Raw genomic sequence first — 19,184 nt, 5'->3', positions numbered from 1 at the left:
TGGTTGTGTGGAGCTCGTCTCTTAGGCAGCCATCAATGGGGCTGGCAAGCTCCCCCCCCATGGGCAGTAAAAATATTAGGTTGTATTCAAACTATCCACTAAGCAGCAAGCGATATTACTTTCCCAATTTTAACTTTATGAAAACATATCCTCTTTATCACCATTGTTGGGAGGAGTTTGAAATGCAATCAAGGCACAAAAACTCTATATGCCATATTTTAAAACAAGCGCTTCTAACGCTAAATCTGGAGGAAGTCTGGCAAACACCTATGTCATACGCTGTTCAAAAAAAAAAAATCTACTAAAAGAATATCGCTACAAACCGATAAAGCCTTACTTGCCGGCAAAAGACATTCAAGATGGGTGATGCCAACTTACAAGCAAATGAAACCACAACCCTACCCGCAAGAATGCTTCAGAGACCATTACAAGCGGAAATTGACCTTACTGAGATTGGGTTATTTTTCAAATAAAGATCTTAGTCCAAAATGGCTACAGACTTGGCCATCCCTGGACTGCCGTCTTTGTGGTAACGGAGCAGAGTCACTATTACATCTATTATGCATCTGCCCGACATTACATTATTTAAGGACGTCACTCTTAAGGCCAATCTTAAGAGAAAATCAAATCCGGACTTGCAGAGCGGCCGTCATAAAATGCCTCTGTGGTTCCTCAGTCCAACGATCTTGCAAGACTGTCAAATTCTTGTCACTAGTAGCACAAGAACAAGAAGAGAAAGATGCAGCACAAGAACTTGGAAAGAAAGAAACATCAAAACAGGAATTTGGAAGAATTTGGAAGAAGGGCATAATGTAGCCGGCCTAAGTCTTATTTAGATCTTTTTTGCACTCCCTATCTTTCAAAGGTTATTTCTACGACAAGTCTTAGGCATAAATACGCTCATACCAGTAAATGTTCCGGGACAGAAAGCCATAGTGACTTAAGAAACTGGAAATAAGGTTATTCATAGCAGTTTGGCACTTTTCTCCTTCCCCATTTTTCGTTGGCATTAGCACTTTACTTACAATGGAAAGCACGGACATGTTTACATTGCTGTTATAATAATCTGTTGTACCTTGGCTTAAGAAACTGGAAAGAAGGTTATCCGTAGCAGTTTTGCACTTTTCTCCTTCCCCATTTTTCGTTGGCAATAGCACTTTACTTACAATGGAAAGCACGGACATGTTTACATTGCTGTTATAATAATCTGTTGTACCTTGGTACCATACCGCGTTAGGGTTACGACAACTAAAAATGTTTTTTGCAATTTTTATTCTGTAACTGAATTATGATGTTTTCATCATGATGGTATGTTCCACTCTTTTTATGATTTTAACAAATCAAATAAAAGTATTATTACCCTTTGTCCTCTTTATAGGAGATTGACAAATAATTGATGGTTTTATATGTAAATATGTTTTAGTCAGCTGTGGAACTGTATTGTTATTGATGTTGCATATATTGTTGTTTTTATGAAAGTATGAATAATTAAGTCTCCAAAATAAACATATTCTTATCTTACCGTACATTAAGCTAAAAACAGATGAAAATGTTGCACTCTTCCCACTGTGTAAGAGATGTTATTAATTAATTTTTGCTTTGTATAGTATAATTGAGAACAATACTGGGTGGGGGCTCTTTGTACATGTCTGATAAGAACAATCATTCTGATGGAGCAGCATCCTTCAAGGCTGCCTATGAAGTTATTTAGTATGTGGTTTGCATCTTATCATATTCCTCATAAGGTTTTCCCCTGGGCATCCAGTCCTTGCGTTCAGGTAAAGAATGGAGAGGTTAAGGTAGTCTCCCATGTTTGGTCCTATTGGGTTCTGGAAGGACCTAAAACCAGAACCTCCGCTCTTATCACCCCCTAGTCTGTCCCCCCTCCCTTCATCTTAAATCTAACCCCTTACTCCTTCCACAGGACTTGCATCTATCTTCTCCTTGCATTGCTTTCCTATACTCTGTTCAGTTCCTTAGTAGAATTCAGTCTAGTTTGTGCCTCGCTTCTTCTCTGTAACCATTATACCCATAACACCAGTAATTTCTGTGATAGTTGTTTATTTCCTTGATTTGCTAACTCACCACCCCTGGACGGAACCCGTAGACCCAGTGCTGTGGTGACTGTGTTTGCGTTTATGTTGCATAATTTACGGGGGGCGTGGCTAGCAGGCCATGTGAGAAGACGAGCACTGCTTGAGCTCCGGCGCTGACGGGGGTTTAATCCGGTTTTAAAATATCCTGGGGGGCCTCAAAGCGCCGAATCCTGTTGCCGGTACATAACTGGAGACCCCTGGTGCCATCAACGCTGGCCGATTGCGAAGGCGGCGTGCACATCGCCGAGATTACTGGAGTGAGGCCCGCGGCGAGTGCGTGCAGGCCGGGGCCGGGACCCACAGTGGTGAGAGAGGCCGGGATACTCGCTGCCGGCGCCACCGGAAGTCATTGGAGGACCGGCCCGAGGACTTCGCCGGGACACCGTAGGAAGGACACACTGTGCACAGCGGTAACGGGGGAAGACCCGTTGTCACTCCGGCCCCGGGGCGGGGACCGCGGGGGCCTGGGGAACTGGCGAAAAGACCTGTGCTGCGGTGCGCAACGCGGGGGAGCCCGTTTGCAGGAGGAGCGGCTGGGAGTGCTGCCGACGGGACGGGGGCGATCTAGAGCCCCAGGAGGTTGGTTTGGACTTGGGTTGCCTCCCCTCCCGCATCCCGTGTCCGCTCCTCGCCCCCCCGCACTCTTCGGACTGCGGCACTCTGGCAGCCGAGGAACGCAGGGGACTGCTGGTAGGCGACGGCAAGTCCAATGCATAACCCCTCCACTTCAATATTGGCGGTGATAGCGAGGAGGGCCCTGCGTAAAACAGAGAGACCACCAGGTCGGGAACAGGCGCCCGGCGGCAACAAGACTTTTGGGGTTCAGGAGCCACTCAATGAGAGTACGGGGAGCCCCTTAAAGAACTCAGACTGCCCCCCCCCCAACAAAACAAACAAGCAAATAGTTTTTCCCCCCCATTCATAATCACACCGGTGAATTGTGTGAAGGTAGGAGGAGGTGGACTGACCCCCCTGCAGGACAAATATTGTGCAGGGGCAGCGCTGGCAACTGGGTAGGCTACGGCACCCTCCCCCTGGACTGGCCGCCCACTCCTACATCCAGCCAGTTGTAACAACATCGGAAATTATCCCTCTTGAGAGGCCCTAACGTGGAGACACCCACAAGGTGGACTGCGGTGGGACCGGGAGTACTACGCGCCATGGTACGTAAAGGAGTCAAGACTGCGGAAACCTTGGGGGGACCGACCATGGCCCGTACCATGCCACTCACAGAAGGAGAGGGAGCCTCGTCGGCATCCGCTGCACTACATCAAGCAGAGGGCCAACCCATGGATAAACTAGACATTATATTACAGGAAATAAAAGACTCTAGGGCGATATTGGAACAGCAGATGGGTACCCTGACGACAAATCTGTCCCTGCTCAAGGCGGATCAAGGAAAACTGGCGGACAAAGTCAAGGACCACGGACTGGTGTTGGGGGAGATCATGCCGGCGGTGGCGGAATATACCGTCTCCATACAACAGCTACAGCAACAGATTACCTCTCTCATAGACCAAGTCGACGATGCGGAAGGCCGAAACCGCTGCAACAACATCCGCGTTATAGGCCTTCCGGAACGGTGTGAGGGGGCTCAGGCGGCGGACATTATGGAGCAATGGTTCTGAGATCACGTTCCTGAAGAGGGGCTATCACCGCACTTCTGCGTGGAGAGAGCGCACAGGATCCCAACGGGCAGACCTAAATCTGGCTACCCCCCACGACCTCTCATAGTGCGCATCATGAATTATCGTGACCGGGATGTCCTTCTTCAGAGAGCGAGCGAGAAGTCTCTCATTCAATACGAAAACCAGAAAGTCTCCCTCTACCCGGACTACACCAACGCGGTCCAAAAACTACGCTCCTCATATCTGGAGGTGAAAAAGCTATTGCGAAAGGCCAACATCAAGTACGCTCTGCTCTTCCCAGCTCGCCTGAAGATAATACATGATAGGAAGACACACTTTTTTGAGAGCCCTTCGGACGTCACGGAATGGCTGGAAGTAATGGGTATTGACGGTAGCCAAGGGACTACGCAGGAGCTGAACGCCGATGGAGCGGGAGACATGCAAGCACATTGCCCGACGGGGTCCCCCAAACTGCGGCGGGACAGCCGAGACACAGACCCTCACAGAAGCAGCAAAGAGAGAAACAGCTGGACGCAGTGGTGGCGATGAGCACTTTCAGGGACGATCCTCAGAAAATTGCAACAGACTCGGAAGAAAGCACTGTCCACTCAGACTCGTACCACAGTGTGCTACTGTTCCCCACCTTGACACCGCGCACAGCTGATGACGTGATGGACAATTGTGGGAGAGAGGACCAGACTGGAAGCGGCTGATCCACCTGAAAACTGTATTGTATCTTGCTGTTTAATTTTACTATGCTTTGAGATGTTTTTTCCTTGGTGGACGAAGGGTAGAAGACACTCTGCACAAGTATTTTGCTGTTTCACAGGATCGACAGTTCTGAGTTTTCATGCTTTCCCTGTTGCAAATGTACATTGGTATCGATGCCCCCTGAAGTCAGTCTGCCATTGAGCCAGTAGAGCCCACTAGGTGGGAAAGTGGACTGAAATGGTGCTGGGCCAACCCCCCGAAGGCGAATGCAGCGGACCTCCAAACTGGTTTAACCTTGATTTATTGTTGGGCACAGCTTTGTTCTTCTGCTGCGCCGTTATTGTTCAGTTTTGTGCATGGGATTGGGGAGTGGACGTCTCCTGGTGGTTAGGGCGAAGGGATCAGGTAAATCGGCTGGAGTGGCCGCAGTATAAGTGCCCGGATGACTATGGCTGAAGTAACTGGAACTTACAGGATTACAACCTGGAATGTACGGGGCCTGGTGGCGGAGCAGAAGAGGCATAGAATACACTCTTTTCTGCTCAGACACCACACACAAATCGCCTTTCTTCAGGAATCCCACCTCACCGACTCTGAAGCCACTAAGATGCGGAAAAAGTGGAGGGGCGCAATATTTTCTACAACTTACTCCGCCTTCTCTAGGGGGGCGACAATCTGGGTCCGGCATGGTACACCGTTTATAGCGTTGGAGAAACGGGTGGATGAACAGGGCCTATACATATTAGTGAAGGGCACGTTAGACGGTACACTAATAGTCCTGGGCTGTGTTTATGTCCCGAACTTTGACCAGGACAAATTCCTGGAGAAGGTGGGATTGGCATTGGCGGACTGGGTGGACATCCCTTGGGTCATAGGAGGGGATTGGAACATGATTCTGGACATAGACCTGGATAGATCACATCCCCGCCTACAGGTGGCTGGGGGTCCAGGATGACGGACTTGTTCCGAACATGGACGGCGGGTTGGGGCCTGAGGGACATATGGCGCGCACTTTATCCAGAGGCCAGGGAATACTCACACTATTCACATATACACATGCTACACACTAGAATAGACAGGTTCCTATGTTCCGACTCCGTAGTTGCGAAGGTAGAGACCCCGGAATATATGGCGAAAACTTTCTCTGACCACAGGACAGGCCTTTAACGTTTTGCCTCCTGTGGGGTAGGGTTCCGACTCCGGTCCCCACCTGGTGCCTTGATCCACTCTTACTGGAGGATGGCCCCTTCCGGACATCTTTGTCCGAAACTCTAGTTGAGTATTTTGCAGACAACTGGGATTCTGCCTCTACTAATTTAGTAGTGTGGGACGCCATGAAGGTGGTGATACGTGGCGCAGCGATAGGACAGCTCGTAGGTGTCCGACAGGAAATACACCAGAAACTTTGCAGCATAGAGGCTAGATTACAGAGGCTGGAGAGAGACGTAGGAGTTGATCCTACCAAACAAAAATATCTGCAGAGGGAAAACATAGAACACGAAGATACTCTAGAAATGCTTTGTGTCATAGATCACAAAGAATACCGTCGGCGACAACACACGGAGGCGGATCGGTCTGGGGCATTATTGGCTCGCTTGGTGAGAGATCGCCCGGATGTCCCGGTGATAACCCAAATCCGAACTCGGGAAAGTGCCTTGGTTGGTACACAGAGTGATATTAACCGGGCGTTCTGCGCCCATCTGACAGCACTATATGCCCGACCTGAGCGGGAGACCTAGGCCGAATGTCTGATTTCCTGGCCGACCTTCCATTCCCAACTTTAACTGCGGACGCTAAAAAAGACCTCGAGGGACCTATTACGCAACATGAGATACGCGTTGCCATCAAGTCCTTAAATCGTAACAAAACACCGGGTATGGATGGGCTCCCGGTGGAGTTTTACGCGACCTACTCAGACACCCTGGTACCTGTACTGGAGAAGGTGTTCCGGGCAGCGTTAGAGGAGGGCCATCTGCCTGACTCCACTCTGCAAGTATTAGTGGTCTCATTGCCAAAGCCGGGTAGGGATCATCTTGACATGTCCAACTACAGGCCCCTATCAATGCTCTCTACTGAGTATAAAATTCTTAGTAAAGCGATAGCCCTACGGCTCCAGGTACACCTCCCTCCCTTAATTCATAGAGACCAGTGCGGCTTTCTCCCAGGTAGAAGCACCTCCATGAACACGCGAAGATTACATGCTCTCATGGCAAAAACCCCACAGGCCCTCCCCAGAGCAGGCTGCATAGCCTTGGACCTTAGACAGGCCTTTCATTCACTGTCTTGGGCTTTTATGTTTCTAACCTTGAAGAGGTTTGGGCTCCCAGATTCCATCCTGGCATGGATCAAACTGCTTTACACTGCACCTACGGCACAAGCACGCACAGGGCATCATGTGTCTGATACATATGCAGTGCACAGGGGCACCAGACAAGGATGCCTCCTGTCCCCAATGCTATTTGTTCTTGCTCTAGAACCCCTGGCCATAGCTCTGCGAACAAAGGAGGGACAGAGAGGTATACTGAATAACGGTACATACGACCTGATATCGATCTAGGCAGACAATATCCTGTTATACCTACAAGACCTGGGGGCTGATCACACTGCCATCTATGACATATTTGACCGCTTTGCAGGGGTCTCAGGCCTAGCCATTAACCTGGAAAAATTCAACAGCTTTTACTTTCGGGACATCCCAAATACAGGCCGTATTCCCTTTGGGGCCCATCTTATCCCAGTAGCTCCGATTACGTTTAAGTACCTGGGGATTCAGGTATACAGGACACCAGTGGACCAGATAGACGGGAAAATCAAGAGGGTCATTACGCGGCTCCGCAGTCGGTGGGATTCTGGATCGGTCGTGGGCAGGATCGCAATTTCCAAAATGGTGATGCTCCCCCCGAATACTGTACTTCTTTGTTAATCTCCCTGTTAGTCTGCCTCAGTCTATTTTTGACACTCTTAATACACTACTAGTTACTTTAATGTGGGGGACCGGGAGACGACGGATAGGTCTCTGGAAGCTACAGTTAGGGACAAGAGACGGAGGGCTGAGGGGCCCCGGATTTCAAAGGTTATTACACCTGGCTAGTCAGCTCCAATGGCTCTCCTACTGGACGGCAGGACGGAACCTACACGAAATAGGCTACACGCCCGAGAGGCTGAACCGAGGTGAACTACACACATTGCTACTCCCGCAAAGCCACATCCCCGCAGACTGCCACCCGCTCCTCCGCATGGCTTTGGTGTGCTGGCGGAGGGCCCTAGCGTATACGGCCCCAACGGTGGCGTACACGGATAATATCCCTCTATTGGGAATCCGGACGCCACAGGGTAGACTTACTGATAGAACAATGCACCCATGGCAGGAGGCTGGTGTGCTTGAAGTGGGTGACTTTTTCGGAGATGGCAACTTGTTGGACCACGACGCCTTCCGGCAGGCCACTGGAGCTCCCCCACAGCTATACTTGCTTCATGCCACTGTCACACATTTCATACACATCAAATGGGCACTGCAACGTCTCCGACCCCCACAACATGAATTAGTTCACCTACTCTACTACATGGGCCCAGGGGGTCACCTAGTACGTTGGCTATACACGGGCATCAGGGCACACGCCGCGATCCAACTCACAACACTGAAACACACTTGGGAGCGGGACACGGATAGGATAATGACAGAGAAAGAATGGCGTACGGTGCTGGAACATCCCCGGAGAGTATCACGCAACGTTGGGGTCAGATTAAAAAAATTAATGGTCTTGCACAGAGCATACCTAACCCCATACAACTACACTTGATGTTCCCGGATGCCCCCCATAGATACCCACTCTGTAGAGAGGATGAGGCGGGGTTCCTTCATATGATTTGGACCTGCATAAGACTTCGCGAGTATTGGTCGGGGGTGTGCCGGGTGCTACATACGGTCACGAACCTGCCGGTTGAAGCACTGCACTGTCTGCTGGGGCTGCGCAGACGGCCTAAACCACAGAAAGCCCGACTGAAATTATTGGATTTAGCTCTCCTACTGGCAGTACGGGCGATAACAATGAGATGGAAATCCCCTAGGGCACCGGGAACACACTTATGGCAAACAGAGGTACTGAAATGGGGCCGAGCCGAGGGGGCGGCCCTCAGGAAGGAGGAAATGCGGGGCCACAGAAGGTACCCCATATCCCAAGACTGGGAGATAATGCTCATAGCACTTGTAGATATAGATCTTGCCCCGGCACCGGGACTTGGCTCTCCGAGTTAGGAGACAGGAGTTGGGGACTGTATAGGTGGGATCGGATAGCCCCTGCAGGTCATACGATATGCCAGGAAATAGTGTTAGTTCTGTTACATGAAAGCCAGTACAGACCGAGCTTAGACGAGAGTTGCATGGATCACCAGGAGAGGGAGGGGAATGTACAGAGGGGGTGGGAGGGAGGGGAAGGGAAGATATGTTAGTCATTTGTCTGATCCCACGAAATTATAGAGTGCGAATACAGACACCTGCATGAGATGTGTAGCAAACCGTAATTAGACCAACTGTATTGCCGATAGTTCTACGTTTAGGAATACCTATGACAAAGTGGGTTGTTATGGTTGGGAGAAAAATTGGAAAATACCAGCTGATGTAACACAGACGTTTATTGCACTGTCATATTTCTGATGATACAGCTGTGAATAAAGAGTTTAAAAAATATATAATTTACTGTCCTGGGTAAAACCACCAACTCTTACATTGTGATGTCTGTTTTTATCTTAGGCTTGTGTCATTACCGCCTTATGACCCAGGACTGAGTTTTCTGTGGTTACATTTGGGTTAAGCCATATGAGAATCATATACTTAGGTTTCTATGATATCCTTGGTTTGCCTCTACTCAGCATTTGGCTGGTCCCATAGATCCATATCCTGTAGCGTTGGTGATTATCCTTGGGTTGCACCATCTCTATTTCTGGCTAGACCCCATGGACCCACTACTGTGGTGTCTGTGAACTTCCTTGTGTTTAGCCATCTCCGCCTCTGGGGGAAAACAAAAATTCAAAAAAGCTGTTCTCATTAGGATGCACCATATCCTCTTGTTGAGGAATCCAGAGGTCCGTTAATGTGGTTATCCTTGGGTTGCACATTTTTTGCTTCTGGGGGGGGGGGCATAGACCCATTACTGTTGGGTCTGTGGTTATCTTATGGTTGTGCCATCTCTGCTTCTGGGTAACCCAATAATCACAGATATAGGGTGTGCCTCCCAATGATGGGTTGGGACTTCACTGATTCTCTATGAACCCAGTTCTATTCACATAATAGCTTACCCACAATGCTAAATTTGATAAGTTAGTTATGTCAGGGACTTGTAAATGTGTCTCAACTCTTACATATAGCTTCACTCCACACCATGAGTATGCACTTATACAAGTTTGCCATAAGTTTGGAGTACATCCCCAAGTACTACATACAAACATTTCCAACATAAATCTATCTAAATAAAAACACTGATTCAGTTAGCTGAGATCGAGCTGGAAACATGTTGGATAATTGCAGGGGAACAAACAAGTGCAAGAGCACACACCACTGGAGGGAGATTTTAACCACCTTTCAGATGGTGACTAACACTAATAATGTTTGAGTGTCACATGGGTAGGTAGTTGCACCAAAGACAGGAGAGGAACAACAACATGTCAAGGTTACCTCCAACCAACACAAAGAACAAGCATTGGCACTGCCAATAGATATTGCGTTTTCTGGATGTACTGGCTTTATTAATTTCTAGCAAGTTATGGGATGACTTGTAATTGTATATTATGGTATGATATGGAATGGTGTAGCCTGTAATTGTATGGTATGGTATGGCATGTCATTCTAGAGTATGTAATGGTATGGTATGTTATGGTATGGTATGGCTTGTCAGTCATTGTCTAGTATGATTTGGTTTATATGGTCTGCCATTGTATAATATGGTCTAGTATGGCTTGTCATTGTATAATATTGTATGTCATTGTCTGTCATTATATGATATATTCTGCTATTGGATTGCATTGTATGGTATTGTATAGCCTGCTGTTGTATAGTATATTACAGTATTTTATGGTTTGTCATTGTAAAGTGTGGTATAGCATGGCTTGTTTTTGTATAGTATGGTGTTTTATGGTTTGTCATTTTATAGTATGATATGGCCTGTCATTGTCTAATTACTTACGTTATGATATGGTCTAGCCTGGTATTGTGTAGTATGGTATAGCATTTTTTTAGGTTTAAATCTTTTTTATTGATTTTAAAACAGAGAGAAAAGACAAGGCACTCTGCTCCGTAAAGTCAGTGCATTGGGGACAACAAGGTCGCAATATATATTGTTACCAAAGGTAATAAGCATGGAGCGGGCCCCCAGAACTTAACATAATACGTAAACATGTAAAAGAACCCCCCAACCCCTCCGTCCACCCACCTTCCTCACCCTCGTCCACCTTGAACAATAAAAAAGGAGAGAAAGGGAGCAAGCTAATGTTCAACGTCTTGGTTTGCGGTTTTTCTTAGAATCGGCACTTGGGATCTGTATGTCTGGAAGGCGAAGGAGTCGGAGATACCGAGGGCATGTTAGCTCTCGGAATTCCAAGACTAGTAAGGCGAGGAAGGGCCGCGACAACTCAGGGAATTCAGACCCTCTGCCAGCCAACGTAAGAGTGAGTTTCTCCATGCCCATCACCGACCACAATCGTTGGAGCTAGCCTGTGTGTGTCAGGAGTTTGGTAGAGCGCCAGTGTATCACAATGTTTTGTGTCGACGCTCCTAGAGCTATAGCAATCAACCAGCCTTTCCGCGACTTAAGTGGATATGTCAACGGATTGGGTAGACCCAGGAAGATGTAAGCGGGGAAATGTGGGATCTGTGTCTCGAAATGGAAATCTACCTCATCAAGAACTTGGGTCCAGTATGGTTGTATACAAGTACAGCTCCAGAGGATGTGCACTGCAGTACCCACCTCCCCGCATTCCCTCCAGCACAGCTCACTCCGGCGCGGGTCGAAGTGGTCTATGCGCTCAGGCGTGTAGTACCAGTAAGTGGCGATCTTGGTCAGGGTCTCCGTGAGGCCCATGGGGTACACTGAGTGCCTTGCCCTATGGTAAATACTCTCCCATTCTTTGTGACTCAATGTTCTCCCCAGGTCTCTTTCCCATCGAGAACGACCCGCATTATGTGTATATGTGGTGGTAGTTAGCAGCATTTTCTAAAGATCGGATATAATTTTCTTGTCAGAGGTGCGCGTTACGAGCCACTTTTCGTATGGGGTCAGGAGACGCTGTACCTGTGGTCTAACATTTGGATGCAGCGCCCAGTGTCTGACTTGTAGATATGGCAAACGCTCTAGTTCCGTGAGGCCATAGTCCTCCTTGAGCTGTGGTAATGGAATTATGTCATCTATGTCGAAGAGGTGGCCCAATGACCTACAAGAAGAAGAGCACCACGCCCTAAAGGCATGAGCAACCGTTCCAGGCTGAAACTCAGGATTGTCGAATAGCAGCATGAGGGGTGAAGGGAAGGTGGTCAGCTGGTAGGAGACATTCATACGGTGAAAAACAGAAAGGAGTTGCCTGGTCCACAAGTCTGTTTGTGTGTCGTGTCAGAACTAGAACCGTGAGTCCATCAAATCACAAATGTGATAACACTGGGCTAAAAAGAAATTCCCATCAGCCCACCCATCTGGTGGAATATCGTCACGTGGGAGATATATCATAAATCCAGATCTCACCCAACGCACCTAATAGTGATGCGGAGATGGATTTTGAAGATATTCTTCTAGACCACAGTGTTTCACAGGTAGTGCTAATGGAGTGCAGTGCTAGTGAAAAAAATGTGAAAGAAAAGTGAAAATAAAATTAACTACTAGGACCAAAATTGAATTTAATAGGTATGATCCTAGGTTAAGCTTTAAAAACAACGCCTAATAGTTTTAAATAATAACTATATAGTGGCGTATTACATTGAGGTCGACATGTTTCAGCTCAAATGGACAATGAGTCCAAGCTTTCTTCAGGACCAGGTGGTAATAGCGACTGCAATTTAAGTGAGAATTAAACTGGTGACTGTGTACTGTTATAATGGATTCTTCCTACCAGATACTTTGAGCCCAAATGTTTTCTGGTGGTTATCCAATTATTCAGTCTCTCCTAAAGAAAAAAGAAGAGTGTACAACAGTAATCAAAACAAGTGCATGATGGTATCTTGGTAACAGGAACAACACAACAACACAAACAATGCGAAAGAGAAAGTCTCTCCACCACTCAGAAGACCTAGAGTTCTTTTGGTATTTACATATCAGAGTAGAAAACATAAAAACTGTAGAATGTGACTCACCCAGCATTTTGTGGGAGTATGCCTCACCTTACCCGGCACCCACTCGGGGAGAAGGAGGCCCCGCTCTGTTAGAGTGGAAATGGAAGAAGAACCTCAGAAAATTATCCGAGGTACATAGATACATATGATCATTCATTTCCACTCGGACGCCTAGGTTTGACCCTAGGATCATACCTATTAAATTCAATTTTGGTCCTAGTAGTTAATTTTATTTTCACTTTTCTTTCACATTTTTTTTCACTAGCACTGCACTCCATTAGCACTACCTGTGAAACACTGTGGTCTAGAAGAATATCTTCAAAATCCATCTCCGCATCACTATTAGGTGCGTTGGGTGAGATCTGGATTTATGATATATCTCCCACGTGACGATATTCCACCAGATGGGTGGGCTGATGGGAATTTCTTTTTAGCCCAGTGTTATCACATTTGTGAATTGATGGACTCACGGTTCTAGTTCTGACACGACACACAAACAGACTTGTGGACCAGGCAACTCTTTCTGTTTTTCTAGTAGTAATAGGGGCTTGAGCTGCCTTGGTCGTTAAATATGCCCTTTTGACCGTCCTCATATTATTTTTCCGACATTCATACGGTCCCAGGAGTCCATTATAGTGCTTGTGATTTATGAAGCATATAGGTTTGGAGGTCTATGTTGTTTACAGAGAAAGGGCACCCCCTGCAGCGGCCTACCTGCCACCGCCTGGTCCTGGAGCAGCCAGTGTTTTTCGGATTCCAGGCGGTGCCACTCCACAAGGTATCTAAGTTGGGCAGCGTGAAAGTATAGCTGAAGGTCAGGCAACCCCACTCCCCCCTTTTCCGGTGGAAGAACTGCAACCTGATGACAGAATCGTGGTTTGCGCCCGTGCCAGATAAATCACAACAGGTCCGCCTGAGTCTGCTGGATCCAACCCCGTGGGGGCAGAGGGGAAGGTTCTGCAAGAGGTACTGGATTTGAGGGAGGATGGTCATCTTGGTGGCTGCAATCCGTCCTAGCCATGACATTGTGCAGTGTTTCCACCTATTTAGCTCCTTACGTATACAGGTGCGAAGATTGGAATAATTAATCTCAGTGGCAGCCTGTATGGTGGGAGCCAAATGGACTCCCAGGTAGGGAATCGCGTTTGAAGCCCATAGCACCGGATGTTCCTCCTGCAGGTGGGCGAGAGTGTGTGGAGAAAGGGGGATATCAAGGGCTATAGATTTGTCCATATTAATCTTAAATCCCGATCCTTGTGCAAAACTGTGTAGTTCAACAAAGAGGGCGTGCAAAGCCGTAATCGAGTTGGAGAGAGAAAGTAAAATGTTGTATGAGTAGAGGCTTACTGTGTGGACAACCCCCCGAATTTAGTCCTAGATATAAGAGGATGCTGATGAATTCTTATGCACCAGGGGTTCCATATAAAGCGCAAAGAGGAGGGGTGACAGAGGGCACCCCTGCCTAGTGCCCCTCCCAATAGGAAAACGAGTGGATGTGTGACCGTTAACCCGAACCGTCATCATGGGAAAACAGTAGCAATTTAAAATCCGAATCCGCAGCTTCTCACCAAAGCCAGCCACCATCAAGAACATCTCTAGATAAGGCCAGTGCACCCTGTCGAATGCCTTCTCTGCATCAATGACCAGGATCATGTATTCTCTCTGGGTGCAGGACGCTCGTTCGAGCAGGTGTAAAATTCGTTTAGTGTTATCGCTGGTCTGCCTCTGCGGAATAAAGCTCACCTGATCCGGCTCAACCAGCTGGGCCATGTATGGGGCTAAACGGGCTGCTATGATGCTAGTGTGTGTCTTGATATCTATGTTTAAATGAGAGCTAGGCCTATATGGGCTACAGACTGTCTCCTCTTTCCCCAGTTTCGGGATAACGACTATTGCCGCCTCCAACATTTCCCCCGGTATGGCTCCCATACCGGGGGAACAACGCAGTCAGGATAGGGGCCAGTTGGCTGGCCATTTAAACAACGCATTATTAAACAACGCAGTCAGAATAGGGGCCAGTTGGCTGTAGAATGCCTTATAGAAGGTAGCCGTGTAGCCATCTGGGCCAGGTGATTTGCCCAGCTTGAGGCGTGAAATCGCAGAGATAACCTCTTCTATCTTTTAGCCCTGTCGAGGTGATCAGCCTGAGCCTGTGACAAGGAAGGCATACGAGCCCTGGCTATATAGTTGGCGCTGGTCTGGGCATCCAGATGATCTCCCATATAGAGGTCAGCGTAATAATCCCAGAACATTTTGGCTATGGCTGCATCATCAAATACCGACTCGCCTCTCGGTGTCTGAATAGTGTGGACACCTTGCCTCTGCCTAGCTTCCCGCAGTTTGTTGTTCAAGAGCCGGCAGCATCTGTCCCCCGTATAATAGGAGTGAGGAAGCCTAGGGCCGCGTACTCAGCCTTATCCTGGTCCATGGAAGCAAGGTGCTTGCGTTCCACATATAGCTGACATTAGGCACGGGATGCACTGGTTCGTTGGTGCATCTGTTCAGCATTTTCTTTTAACTTGAATCGTGTTTTAAATATGTTTTTGTCATGATTCTTTAAAATGGTCATCAGGACAAAAGGAACCCGCTTCCAAAATATAAATATCTAAAATTGAGGGATGTAACAAGTCTTTAATAGGAGGAAAAAGACAAAGTAAAACGCAGGAGTGTTGCCAGAAGGGAATGAATAATAAAAGAAACATAAGGGTTCACTTTTTTGGTAATTAAACTTAACATGATATATGGGCCTCTAAAGTAACATTTGATCTGTAAAAATAGAAGGTGAGCCCCCGGGGCGACCAGGCATTGTTTTGGTGTTAACCCCTTAAGTGCTGCGTCGGTGCGTTGGCCGACGGCAGCACTACCTCCCCAGTGCTGCGCACGTCCATTGGACGTTCATTCAGCACTAGTTCGAATGGACAGCGCAGCACTGGGGAGGGAATTGCGCCGCAGCTAAGGTGTTAAACTATTGTAAAAGTGCATCAAGTGGACTTAGTAGGCAATAGAAGTTGATTAGAAATTGTGACTGCCTTTGGCAATGTGGTTTAGCAATACTGTACATTAGCACTTTTATTAGTAGAGTGGTATGCTTCGTACAGTAAGGAAAGCTCTGGCAGCTCTGCTTATCTGTGTAATTAACACACAAAGAAAAACCCCTGTGGTATCGTAATAGAAGTATGTCATAGAGCTTAGAGAGAGAACTGCAAGTAATCCTGTAATCCTTTTAGTGCTGTGAAATCTTTTAAGAATCTGGAGGAAATTTGATTCTTCAATTTCTAAATTCCTTCGAAGGAATCTGGCCCCGGTACGTTGGAGCAGGGAGGCCGATACGGGATTATAAGGAGATGCAACCGCATCCTAAATTTATTATACCGACAAACGATCAAGCAAATTACAAGGGTGACTCCCAATCAATGAAAGAGCACCCTAGACCTCTGCAAAACGCACCTACAAAATGTATTACGGTGGTTCCAACGTGCCGAATTTACAGTATAAAACTATCATTAAGGCTTATACGAGTCCAAAAGAAATTAAAAAGGCGGAATTTGGAAATTGAAGAATCCAATTTCCTCCAGATTCTTAAAAGATTTCAAACCAATAATGTCTTTGTCCTGATGAAGGTGATAAGATTAGCAAACACCGAATTGCCGCGTCAACTGTTTTTTTTAATTGTTTTTTTAATAATTTTATGACTTTGTGCATTTTGTAATGATGATACATTGTGTTTTTAACTGATTATTCTAAACTTAGAGTGTAACCCTTATGGGAGGAATTAAATAAATATCATTATTTTTTACTGAATCGAATCTCAATGTCTAGTAATTAGTGATACGTGCCCCAATGTTTTGAGTTTTCATATAATTTGTATAGTGTATAATTTTGGTAATAGCACTAAAAGGATTACAGGATTACTTGCAGTTCTCTCTCTAAGCTCTATGACATACTTCTATTACAATACCACAGGGTTTTTCTTTGTGTGTTATTTACCCCCTTCCCTGTCAATAAGCATAGGGGTACCTTCCTAATTTTTGCACCTATCTGTGTAATTAACTATATCGAACACAGGTAAGGAAGTTGTAAAGCACATACAGCTGATTCCCTGCAGTGCTTTGGTATGTGTCTCGAATCTAAAGAAGGAGAAACCAAAATACTTCTAAAGCTGTCTGATAGCAAGACCTCAAAACCAGCTGCTGCTAACCAATGAAAATCAAAGAAATGAAAGTGACAATGATGCTCACAAATGGTAATTAATGGGTGGGCTCTTAACCCTTTTTAAGTTTTATTTTTGTAGATAACAACAGATCTTGCAAGTACCAGCGCATGCTCTGTCTTTGGCGAGACCTAAAAATTGAACCCCCCTCCTCTTTTACATGGGACTTCTGGTAGAGTATGGTTTCCCCACGCATTAACACACTAATGTCGTATGTAATTGCAACACACTGAGAGTTCAGTGCACCGTTTGGTTAAGATTATATATGTATGCTTTTCTGTCAAATACATGGTCAGTTTTACTTTGGCTATTAACATGAGCGCCACTGTATTGTGCTGATCTCTTTCAAAACCAACACCACTCTTTCAAGCCTGCAAAACAGACTTTCCTCTAAATCAGTTGGCCAAAAAGTGTTTATGCTTCGCCAGATATAGGTAAGTGGTATTGAAATCCTACAATACAGGAGAGAGGTAGTGTGGTAGAGTAATTTTCAAGATGACAAAAGCACATTGTAAACCTTCTAGATGGGGCTTTAACAAGTAAGAAATCGTACAACCATTCGCAAGGAAGAAATAACTACTTCCTCTTCAACATCAACTTCTTCCTTGAATTGGAAGACTAAAATTCAGGATGAATCCAAGGGTTCTTGGTGTGGTGATAGGCTACATGAGAGACAAATTGAAACAACACTCAACAGCACTGAAGGCATATTTTCTCAATTCCGCAGCGGCACTGGTCTACTGTAAGCATTTCTGTAAGGTGAGAGGTAACAGCATCTCTAGGGTGCCGCATAGTTGTAGTGTCACATTAGCTGAGAAGGATCTACCTCCACTACATTACATGTAATATTTCACATAGCAAAAATATTACATCCACCACATCGACCTAACCATTAGATTACAAGGTAAGTACAGGTGGCACTACGAATACTAATTTATATAGTTACCTTGTAATATAGTAGTAGACAATACAATGAATCATGTATTGCAAGTCGATAGGGTCAAAGTCAAAATAATGTCATACAATCATAGACAAAGCCAGAAAAAGCCCTTTATATGTGTATTGGGAGTGCTTGAGTAGAAAAAATATTGTTTTTTCTGGACTGCTCTAAATCCTTGCACTATTCCTGTTTGAGTGCTCATTAAGGAGTCAATCCAACAGTATGGAGGGATCTGGAAAGTCCTGATGACCTTATGATCACCAGCTTGGGGAGAAAAACCTCAGCCAACATGGATGATAGGACTCAGGATAATCTAGTGAACTTAAGTGTTGACAGCTTCTTTAAAACAGCTAATGCAGGAATTAATTTATCTATTCCAGCAAGTTCCTGTGTCCTCTGTGAAAGATTTCCAAACGTTTTGTATTGCATGTAACAAGGAGTGGACTTTACCGGTCTGATGACCGATATAGAAACGCAAGTTCAAGTTCCTATCAGATGTAGCTTTCAGTGTGTTAAAAGATCAGCCTTGACTTCAGAAGCTAAAAGAGAGGGAGACCTCATATCTAGATTAGAAAGTGGAAAGAAGGAATCGTAGTGTAAGCTTCCATTCTGGGATAACATTTCTTCAACCTGCTTTTGGAAGAGATTAAAGGTGTTTAAAGACAGAGAACCTCGATTGTCTAGCCAATGAAAATCTCAGTTAGACTCTTAAGGACTTTGCCCTTATCACAGATCAGGCAGGTCGCTACGGTTTAAGACACCTAAAAGGATCACTTTCAGGATAAATGGTAAAATGTGCCCAGCAAGCTGGCACGTTCACCATCAAAAGCAGCTTGTTTATGATGATTACGACCTCGCGTACCTCACTGTAAAAATGGGGATCTCAAGGTGCTCCAACATCTTGCAGTAAACTGCGTAAGAGCTTTGGGTCATTACAATTGTTTAATGTAGTAAAGGAAAGATGCACAGTCCACTGTGTAAGTAAGATTCTTTAATGTAAGTTCCTTCCAAGATGATATTAAGTACAGGAGTAGACCCCACCAGGAGCCAGCTGTAAGCAGCTCAGTAAGCACCATGAAACATATTTCAGTGCACGTGCATCAGATTACATAACATAACAAGATCAAGCTCACTCTGTCGGACAAAGGAGTAATCAGGATTCCAGTTTAAAAAACCATTTAAAGCAGAATGCAGTAAAAAGATTAATCCATTTCTTGGTCAAGAAGAATGCAGTGGTTGTGGATCCTCCTCAAGGAAGATTTAAAGTATACCATAGTGTTTTTGGTAG

The sequence above is a fragment of the Lissotriton vulgaris genome, chromosome 7 (assembly GCF_964263255.1).
Source record: "Lissotriton vulgaris chromosome 7, aLisVul1.2, whole genome shotgun sequence".
Taxonomy (NCBI): Eukaryota; Metazoa; Chordata; class Amphibia; order Caudata; family Salamandridae; genus Lissotriton; species Lissotriton vulgaris.
Note: the sequence above shows the minus strand (reverse complement) of the source record.